Genomic DNA, 10,664 nt, shown 5'->3' with positions numbered 1-10,664 from the left:
CTCTGTGTAAATATGTCAGTGTTTAATAATAATTTCAATTACATTAGATAATTTACCCTATTGTTGAAAGTAAATAGTCTCTGTATTGCAAATAAGTGGAAGAGGGTTGTGGTTCCAGAGGCAGATTTGCTTGCGCGTTACGGAGAGGACAATTAATCACACTGTTATGTGTCTTCCCCCCATGCTCTTCCTGTTAGTGTAGCTCCATTCTCATCAGCTGCGGCTTCTATAATAAATGTTTCTTCTCTCTGGCTTGTATCCCACCCAGCGGCTTAGCGGCCTTAGTTAAGTTCTTCCCACACGTTGCATGTGGCTGGGTGGTTCTCCCAGTGGTCTGCTCAGTGGTCATCTTCTGAAAATACTAAGACCAATTCAAATTCTGAACTAGGAGGATGACCGTTTTATGTTCCCCAAATGTTTCTAGCAAGTTGCCCCGTGTTTTGTTTGTCTTCTTCAATAGTCCTACCTTACTGCCGTTCAGGGAGACAAGAGAATTTTATTTAGCAGGATGTTGAGAAGTAGCTTTCTTTCAAATTACACCTGACAGAGGACAGTTCTTGCCCATTGGATACTGTTGTGCTTATAAATTTTAAGGAACGGGTGACTTTTTTTTTTTTTTGCCTTGTGGGATATTGCGTTCTTAGTGGGAGAAACTCTTACAACAGTGTGTACAGTTGGAATTAACATAGTGGATATGTTAAGAAATTCAAAACAGCTGATATGAAAACAGTGTGAATTGTGTATATATATATGTATACATATTTATTGTGTTAACTCATGTGTCCGTGGCTTTGATTAGGGTCTCAAAGCCGTTCACAGTTTTACAGACTTAACTTTTCTTTATTCTAGCTGCAGAGCTCCCAAGGACCAGACTGACTATGAGAACAACCTAGCCATGGAGGTGTTCTTGTTCCAGTTTGTCAACTACTACTCCTCGTGTTTCTACATCACATTCTTTAAGGGCAGATTTGTGACTTATCCATGAGATCTGATGTATTCCCTGTAAAAATACAGAAATGAAGAGGTGTGAATACAGCTTTGTGTTCTGACAGTCTAACCTGTTTCAGGTTTTCTCTTAGTTTCCCAATGAAGAGTGTCTTTACTCTCTGTTCCTTAGATTCTTTTAGGCATAAAATAATGACTTTATTTCATGTTAGAGCTATCTAAAATTTAAATGAGATTTTCTTTCTAATATTCCAGTGTGACCCAAGTGGCTGTCTCCTTGAACTGATGACACAGCTGACAATAATCATGGGAGGACAGTCCATCTGGAATAACATACAAGAGGTGTTACTTCCGTGAGTACTCAGTCATGTGATCTTGGGGTGAGAACGGCCCACCGACCCACATCATTTTCCTGCGTGGTCATCTCTAGAACAGGGGAGACTCTCTGCTTAGTAATGTTCTCCAGATAAGATGATCCAGCCAACAGTATAAACGTACCTGCTGTTTAATAATTATGTTTAAATACCTTCCTTTTTATGTTTAACATAAATCCTCAAGTGCTATAGTCTCTGCTTATTAGCCCACCACTGGGGACTGACTGATCAGAGCCCATTGAGAGATGGCCCTTTTTGGGGCCATGAACTAAGTTTTCCCACAACTTCCTGCAAATTTCTCCTCCTTTTATATATGCATTTAAAAATCCATAACAGGAAATTGTTGAGTGCCTAGTACGTGCTAGTCACTGTATTAAATGTTGTACATATATGTATGTGTGCGTGTGTGTGTGTGTACAATTTAATCACCCAAACAATCCTTATTCTTATCTTCCTTTTGCAAATGAAGATCCTGTGGCTTAAAGAGGGTAACTGATTTGCCCAAGCTCTCATTGCCAATAAGAGACCACTGTGGGAATCAGATGTAAGACCCTATCTCTCTGAATCCATGTTCTTCTAAGAACAGAGACTCCCTTGGGGTCCTAAGTCACAGGGTTACATAATGTTTTAAGAGACACTTGTCTAAAATAATAACAACAGAAGTTTTGACTTACTGTTCTCTTCCTAAAAATGAGAAAAGCAGATGTTAGCAAAGGTCACACTGTCTTTTTGATTTTCACATAAGCCCAATCCCACATCAAAGTGGACAGTCCAGTGTTATCTGCAATTTCTGAACATTTCAAGGAGCTTACTGTATTCGCTTTCTGTTGCTGTTTTAACTAGTATCCCCAAACGTCATGGTAGTAGGAAGAAAAAAGAAAAAGTCTCCTCTAAACAACACAAATATAACCTTGTATTTTTCTTGAACGCAGAAGCCTGCTGAAGTCAAAGTGTTGGCACGGCTGTTTCTGAAGGCCTCAGGGGAACCTGTATCTTTGACTTTTGTGGCTTCCAGAGGCCACCTGCGTCTCTTGGCCTGTGACCACTTTTCTCTATCTCAAGGTCAGCATGGTTGTGTGCCTCTGACCCTGATCCTGTGGTCACATCTCCTCTCCTCTCTCCCCTCTTCTGCCTCCTTCTTCCTCCTTTAACGACCCTGGTGATTACACTGGGCCCACATCTATAATCCAGGTGGTCTCTCTTAGAGTCGACTGGTTAGCAACCTTAACCACATCTGCAACCATAGGCCCCCTTTCCCAGGGAATCTGACCTCTTCCAATGTTCTGGGGATAAGGACATAGACATATTGTGGCGGAACATTTTTCTGCCTACCACACTAAACTTTTTAAGATAATTTCTGGCTTTGAGTTTCTGTTCTCATGAAACTGTTGATCTCTCTTCTGTCTTGCCTTCCACACCAGCATTCTGTTCCTGGCCAACGTAACTGCAGAGCTCGCCCCTCTCTGTGGTGTCCCCCAAAACCACTTACACAAGCAGATCTTACTGTTGTTTGGAGCATGGGGGAGAAACTCAAACAACTTGAATTTTGAAATAAAAAACCTCCATCATTTTAAAATCTTCCATGCCACTATAAAAAATTTATTTTTTTACTTCATTTTTTAATTTTTAAACTATTTTAAACTTTGTAACTTTTTTAAACTTTACTTTTTTTCTTATCATCCTTCATTTTAGATTCTAGAAAACTGCTCTTCTGCCCACCGCATCCAAGTTCCCTTTCATTGTTTCTCCTCCCTTCCCTAACCTTCCTTCTCTCTCCCTTATTACCAAGTTTTCTGTCCATTCTGTCCAGTTAAATTAATTTTTCTTTCTTTCTTTCTTTCTTTCTTTCTTTCTTTCTTTCTTTCTTTCTTTCTTTCTTTCTTTCTTTCTTTCTTTCTTTCTTCCTTCCTTCCTTCCTTCCTTCCTTCCTTCCTTCCTTCCTTCCTTTCTTCCTTCCTTTCTTCCTTCCTTCCTTCCTTCCTTCCTTCCTTCCTTCCTTCCTTCCTTCCTTCCTTCCTTCCTTTCTTTCTTTCTTTCTTTCTTTCTTTCTTTCTTTCTTTCTTTCTTTCTTTCTTTCTTTCTTTCTTTCTTTCTTTCTTTCTTTCTGTTTATGCAGAGTGAACCCCTTTCCGTGTCAGTGTGTCCTTCCACATTTCTTCATAATGGCTTCAACTTTCAGCTTCAGTATGGATAACTGGGGTCTGTCTCGAAACAAAGGCATTTCCCTTGTCCCCCAGCTCACCACGCCCCTCAAAAAAAGATTCTGATCTTCGCTGTGAAATGAATCTTTTTTTCCCTACTGTGCAGTAGACAACCCTTGCCCTGAGCTCACAGTCAGATATTTCCAGAGAAGTAAAAGCAGGTCATGTGCAAATAATTGTCGGAGCCAGCCGACAATCGATCAGGTCCAGAAAACCTGTGCTGCAGGACTGAGAAAGACAGACAAGACTAAAAGGTGGGGTTGAGAGGGTCTCACTCTAGCCCGCAAGACGCTAGGTCAAGAGTGGACGCCGAGTTTATTTCCAGCAGTTAATTTATATGATTTTAACCCATTAGCTCATACATTCCTGCATGTAGGCAAAGGTATTGTTTTAAGGCGCATTAACAACGTGTACTAAAATCATTAACTTGTATATTGTTACAGACATCATTATTGTTTACAGTTCTCGTAAAACTAAGATTAAGAGTTCCTGGAACCAAGATGATAAACTAAGGCATTTTTCCTCTAAGCTAACATCGTGACTCCTGTGCTATTATCTCAGGTGATTGTTCTTCAGGCTAAGATTACTAACTTGCATGCCGATTGCATCTCTCCTTCCAAAGGTCCTTAGTGACTTGATAGCTCAGGATGTTCCTTCAGGCCTTAATGCATCTGGCACATTCCTCAAAGGGGTGGCGGGACAGAGATTGTCCATGAGAGATCAACCTCAGAGCCTGACGCCCTGCACTGTGGAAGTTTAGGCCCAACCTCTGTGCTCGGCAGTCCTCAGGTCATGAGTGGCCCCCCACAAATAATACTACTTTTCTCTGTGAAAAGAAATAGATCAGATAGAGGAAATACTTAACTCAGATTACTCAAAAGCATTTCCTGAAGGAAATAAGTAAATTATTTAACACTAAATTTTGTTGAATCTGGTTATCCGTGAGCTATTTTTACCAATCAAGAAGGATATATTTCCTAAACTGGTACTGAGCAATTCATGTGAAATGAAACTTGCTCACATGAACTAGTTTAAAGTAAAGGATGCATTATAGTATCTGTGGTCTGTTTATACCTTCGCTTAAGTAAGCACACTGTTCTAGGTTCCAGTGAGCTGAACTTTGCCTCCATGTATTTATACTATGGGTTAAAATATTTAGGGAATTTATTTTGAATTATGATTCCCTTTTTTGAAAACCAGGAATTCTGAATTGTAGCCAGGTTCTAGGGTGGCTAGTGTTTTCCTCACTGCCTCTTCTCTTTGTATAAGTGCAGTTTCCTTCTTAATTTTTCATATAAAATCCTAACATACCAAACATCTATCAATTACTCTTGCTGCACCAAAACTATACCCATTCTCAAAAATACATAGGAAGGGAAAAGAAAACTTATCAAAATTAGCGACTATTTTCATGCTATTTAAATATGTCTAAAGGAACATAATGAAATGAATTTCACCATATCTCACCTGCCTCCACCCCCTCAATCCCATGTGGGGTTCTTGAGTAGGATTCTGGGAGCAAATGAAGGAAAGTGACGCCGTGATCCAGGCTCCCTCTGGGGTCTCCCCAGCACTTGGATTGGCACTGGTATAAAGTAGGTCTCAGTCCGAGCCAGCTGAGTGAATGAGTGACTCACAGGCATCGAATGCGTAACATCAGTGAATTAACAGCATTCTTTGTAGGACTCAGAGAATAAGCTGAGTGCCCTGTGGCCTTCCCAGCCTCACATACTATTTTGATGTTGGGGTCATTTCTGGGAATGTTATTCTGTACTGGACAAAAGGCTAGTACAATTCCAGGGTTAAGCAACTTTCCTAGGGAAATTTTATGATAAAATATTAAGAAAAATAGTTAAATGCCCAAAATGACATAGCATTGTCCTTTGGTGTTTAGATAATGTATGGCTGTAATTTTCTTACTTTATATGTTTTCTACATTTTCCACTGTGTGTATGCACTACTCTATAATAAGAAAAAGCAAATGTTTAAAAGAGAACATCTCTCTTCTCCAGATATGATTTGGTTAGAGGATGAGTCAGAGAAATATAATAAGAGAATCTTAAATACATGCGTCCATAATTCACTCTTTAAATTCAGGAACAGGAAACTCAGGAATGAAATAGATTAAGAGAATCAAAGATACTTGTATTCAAGATTAGCAAGTAGGAGTGTCCTCAACAGAAATGGTGATAATCTGTAATTCAGGGATTAAATGTGATAATGAAAGTACAAAGACAACATGAAGTAGAAAATGCCACGTGGCAAGCACAGAGTAAAGGGCAATTTACTATGATTATGCCAATATGTGTGATCAATTCCCAAGCAAATGATTATGTAACCCCTGCTAGAGGGAGAAAGCTTCCAGCCTTGGCTGGAGAGGGGGGAGGATCCAGTGTCTGTACTTTTTTAAATGTCTACAGGTGCTTCTCTTGTGCAAATTGATATCCCTGCACGAGAACCTTAAACCAACAGAAAACCCAAAAGACCGTTGACAATGATGGGTAGACGACAGCCCAAGCTTTTCTGCCACAGATGAGTGGTTCCACTCAGGAAGACTGAGCAAGAGGCTCAGGGTCTTAGCTAAGGACAAGCAAGTCGGGACTTCTAATATTACCTAATGCCATCGACGGGGGAGGGCAGTTCAGCACAAGAAGGGAGCGCCAGGTGAGTTAACATGGAAGTTTCATTCTGGATCCAAACTGTGATGGATTTGGGTCCCGGAGGGTAAAAGCCCTTCTTCCCTGGGGCATGGACCGGATTCCACAAGAGGCTGAGACAGGAAGTATGAGGCAGAGAAAAATTCCCCCAGGAGAATCCCGAGTCTGGGTGCCAGGGAGGGTGATGGACGAGCGTTGTCCCAGCGCCACCCGCACCGCAGGGCTCCGAGTGGCTGTGGAGCTGCGCGCCCCCGGCCGGACCTCAGACCTGCCTGCAGTGCTCTGGGCTGCGGCCTGGGGAGCGGCTTCAGCAGCAGGCTGGCCCCATCATTCTCGTAGGTGCTGCAGTGACCCCCAACCCTGTGGCCACGGTGATCCCAAGCCAAGGGTCTAAGTGACTTCAACCCTATTTACAGGTGACCACAGCTGGTTAGCCAGTGCTGCTCAAAAGGAAGATCCCCCATGGGGTTTTGATGTGTCAGGGGGGTTGCTGATACCTGGCCTGCTTTGAATCATTTCATCCTGACAGCAGCCTGGGCAGTTGAAGTTTCATCTCTCAATTTTATTTCAACTTTTTTTTGTTGAAAGTATATTTGGTTTACAATATTGTGTTAATTCTTGGTGTACAGCATAGTGATATATATATATATATATATATATATATATATATATATATATTCCTTGTCATATACTTTTCCACTATAGGCTATTAAAAGTTATTGAGTGTAGTCTTGTTGTTTCAAACAAAAATTACTAAACAAAGTAACAAAGTAAGCAGACTAAACCTAGCCATGTATATGACACAGCTGAGTATATCTCAGGATTTAAATGTGGTTTTGATCTCCAGGATCTCTTTATCAACTTATCATATGTAAAGTGCCTATGGAACACTTCTCAGAAAAATGTTTTAAAATCATAAGATTTAGAGAGTAATGAAGGAAGATAATTATACTGAAAAGCAGATATCAAAAATATAGAAATGGGCATTTGTGATACAGTAATATCTGAAATACTGTAAGAACGTGTTGAATAAGAGGATCCAGTGGTGGGTCTACTAACTGCAACATTCTGCCATAGCAGTGAGTGTAAATCATCTTCTGAGATCTGCAGCAATTGCATTTTGAATGTAAATAAAGTTAACTAACAAATAAGCCATGAACTGTGGAATCAGATTCAGAGTTATCTCGAGTCCCTATCCCCAGCACTTCCCAGAGCTCCCTGCTGTTCCCCTAATGTCATTGAAAGAAGTGGGGAAAGTTTGTGAAGCGAAGGGCATGTTCCATTGCAAAGAAATCTCAAAGCAAACCTGGGAGCATGGCCAGTGAAAGGTTAATGCTGAGATTAGAGGCAGTGGGAAACCAAGCAGAGGCAGCTCTTTACAAGTCACATCATATGCTCTGTGTGTGTCTACGTGTGTATGCATACAGACGTGTGGGCATGTATGATGTATACACCTGCCTTTCGTGAGAAGCCGCCTCACTGTCCAAATTTGAAATCCATCCAAACGTGCAGTGCAGTCAGCTGAAGCTCAGCCAGACGTTATGTTGTCTGTTGTTGCTTTGTCTCTTCTGCTGAACTCCACGAGTAAACCACGCGCCAGCTGTTGCTTTCAGGGACAACAGCTCTGTAGGCTACAGGTCCATACCTTGTTTCACTGCCAACTCTGATTTCCTTTCAGGACAAATTGCCACTTGAAAAAGGGGGAAGCATTCCTTTGTCCCACAAGCCTCTGAGTGAGGAAAAAACATAACCTTAGAGACAGCTCTGTGGGACAGCATTCAGAAGGGGGCAGAGCACTGGCCTGCGAGTCAAGGCTGTGTTTTTTTCAAGCTCTGCACTGAATTTGAGGTGACATATCACTTCTTTGCCCCTTGATTTGTTCAGCTTATATTAGGGTTTTGGACCTGTTCTATCCAACGTTAGAGTATCACTTTTTTGCTCGGTGACCCTCCAGGGCTCCACAATTCCTTCAAAGGGAAAAATGCCCACATCCTCATGGCAGCCTCTAAGGCTCCACCCACAAAACCACCACTTATTTCCTATTCACTGTGGCCCACACCAGTCTCCATGCTGTCTGTCCAGCGTGAGGGACCTCCAGGCCTATGATCACTGTTCCCTCTGCCCCTCCTCTGCCCACCCCTTTGCTTCCATCTTTGCCTTATTCAAAGGTCACTGCCCCATCCCCACTCCTCCCTAGCACACATTCCTCGCCCTCCTTTATTTTCCTCCACAGCACTTATCACCAGCTCACAGACCCTGTATTTCTTTCTTTTAATTATTTTCTCTGACGATTTTCAGACTGGAAAGGCCATGGTGGATAATAACAGAGAAATGGGGGTAAAAAAGACAAATGAGGGAAGGCATCTTCTAAAAGCTAAAATGCCCACCTGAAAAGGAGGTAGGAGATAAAGTAGTAATAGTCGTTACAATTTTGGTAAAACCAAGGCACGTAGTCAGGACTAGTTTTCACAATATTTGAGGGTAGGGAGGCAGCAATAAAAAGAAATTTATCCTGAAAACAAGAAATTAAATCCTTGGGACGATGATGTGTTCAGCTTGAGATGTCAGGAATACTTTTATGACCTTGGTCTGATAATATCCTGCCTTATTATTTGATCTGTTTGACAGCTGGGTCATGAATCTAATGGTGCCACAGTTTCGGGGGCAGAACAGACCACCCCATGATGGGAACGGGACAACCATCTGTATCCCATGGGCAAACTGGCGTTACTTTATGAATACCCTGAAATGAGTAAGTCATCAGCGGAGATTTCTGTGCTGTCGGTTATACTAGAATATGCTTTGGGTCTCAGAAGCATCGGTTACCGAGCCAAACAATGACCTAGCATACCGACACGGAGCCCGCTTTTCTCCATTAGATGCAATTATGCTGTCAGGCTTTCAAATAGGGTGCCTGTGTGTATCTTTGTCAATATTTATGTTGTACAAAGCTGAAGATTTACTGCCAAGGAATGAAATGGAATACTCATTCAGATACGTCTCCAACATTGATTCTCAAATCCTTCTGGTCATGTCGTCTAAGGATGAACTCAGAACCGTTACTAGATATGACTCAGCTCGGGCTGTAGCCCTTGTGGCACAGCTGTTGGCTGATATCCTTCTAAACAGAGTCATGTGAGCCAGCCAGCTGGTGCAGAAAGCCCGCAAGAGCATCCTGCCTCATGGCAGCAAGGTTCACAGGGTCACCCCTTCCACATCTCACACCTACCTTTGATATTGTTCCTATTTCTTCTGGCCGATGGTTTCTGCCTGATTCCTTGAGTGACCTCATGGCACATCACTGGCTTGAATTCAGAATGAATTTGCTGATCTGGAGTATCGGTAGAACACAGATCTCCTCCTTCTCCGATGTCTTTGTCCATTTCTGTACATTTGCTTGGGCTCTGTTTCTCTTTGGTTGAACTTGGTTTTGAGCTCTCAGTTGCCTTTTAATTGTTGCATCTCAAAATAGATTTCCATAGGAAACGTTATCTTTTCTATTATGCATGGCGCACTTTTATCTGTTAGAAGGCTGATGATGTGCACGTTTTGTATCTGAGCCCTTTCAGCTCACCACTGCCTTGAAGTAGTTTTTTTTTTTTTTAAGCTTAGGAGACAGGAAAAGATTTTTGTTAATAGGCTTCGCATTTATGCTTGCAGATTCATGTCTGCAAAGGCACCCTTTTGTGCTTCCTGTTTATAAGTCTACAGATAGAGGGAGTTTTCTTTTTCCTAAATTACATTCTATATATAAAATAATTGCTATTAAAAATATACATTATACATAGAAACACATCTGGTTCCCTCGGTGAATGAAAGGTCACCTTGTGGCAACTTCAGTCAGCTATGCTTTGTGATCTGGTGTATGATTTGAGTTTCATCTTTGCTTTTGTTGTGTTTAGTGACCAGGTGCCATTAAGGGTGCAGCTTCTGTCCCTGGTGTAGAAATTATGTTCGTTTATTCTTCTTATTTTCAAAAGGACTTTAAGCCAATGACCTGTTAATCCAAAATGAGTCATAATGGTAAATATGTCTTATTGGGGCTATTATCAGCATTAATAATAACAACAACATTCTGGGGGCAGCATATCATTTGGTATTTTAACACACACAAAAAAAGCCTTGGAAAAAAGTTATTGTTCTACTTAAGTCAAATAAAGGTCATGAAAGGAAAAGTTGTACGCTTTTGGGAAAAATTGATAGGGCTTTTAGAACTTTATAGTCTAATTAAAATACAAATTAAATAATTCAGCCTAACTCTACCCTACATAACAGGGTGGAGTAACAGCTATTCTAGAGAGATTGTTCAGATTTATTCGTTTTCGTATTATCTAAAAAATCCCTGACTAATTAGATAATTCAATCCATTTCTGAAAGTAGGCCGTCTGTTATTCTGTATTCAATGCTGGAGTGAAACTTATTTTGGGTTCTTTTCGTTCATGGGAGATAGAATTTCCTAGTGCTTTTGAAATATTTTTGTTCTTCTA

General features: G+C 41.1%; 1 long non-coding RNA gene across 1 annotated transcript; it reads left to right on the top strand.

Moving 5' to 3' along the window:
• The first annotated feature begins 848 nt into the window (after positions 1 to 848).
• On the top strand, positions 849 to 8,871 carry LOC140690741 (uncharacterized). Its single transcript, XR_012066019.1, has 3 exons — positions 849 to 1,024; positions 1,201 to 1,298; positions 8,806 to 8,871. It is a non-coding gene; the product is annotated as an uncharacterized lncRNA (long non-coding RNA).
• The last annotated feature ends 1,793 nt before the right edge of the window (positions 8,872 to 10,664 follow it).

This window comes from Vicugna pacos, chromosome 31 (assembly GCF_048564905.1).
Source record: "Vicugna pacos chromosome 31, VicPac4, whole genome shotgun sequence".
Lineage (NCBI taxonomy): Eukaryota > Metazoa > Chordata > Mammalia > Artiodactyla > Camelidae > Vicugna > Vicugna pacos.
Note: the sequence above shows the minus strand (reverse complement) of the source record. Positions and strands in the feature narration are given on the sequence as shown.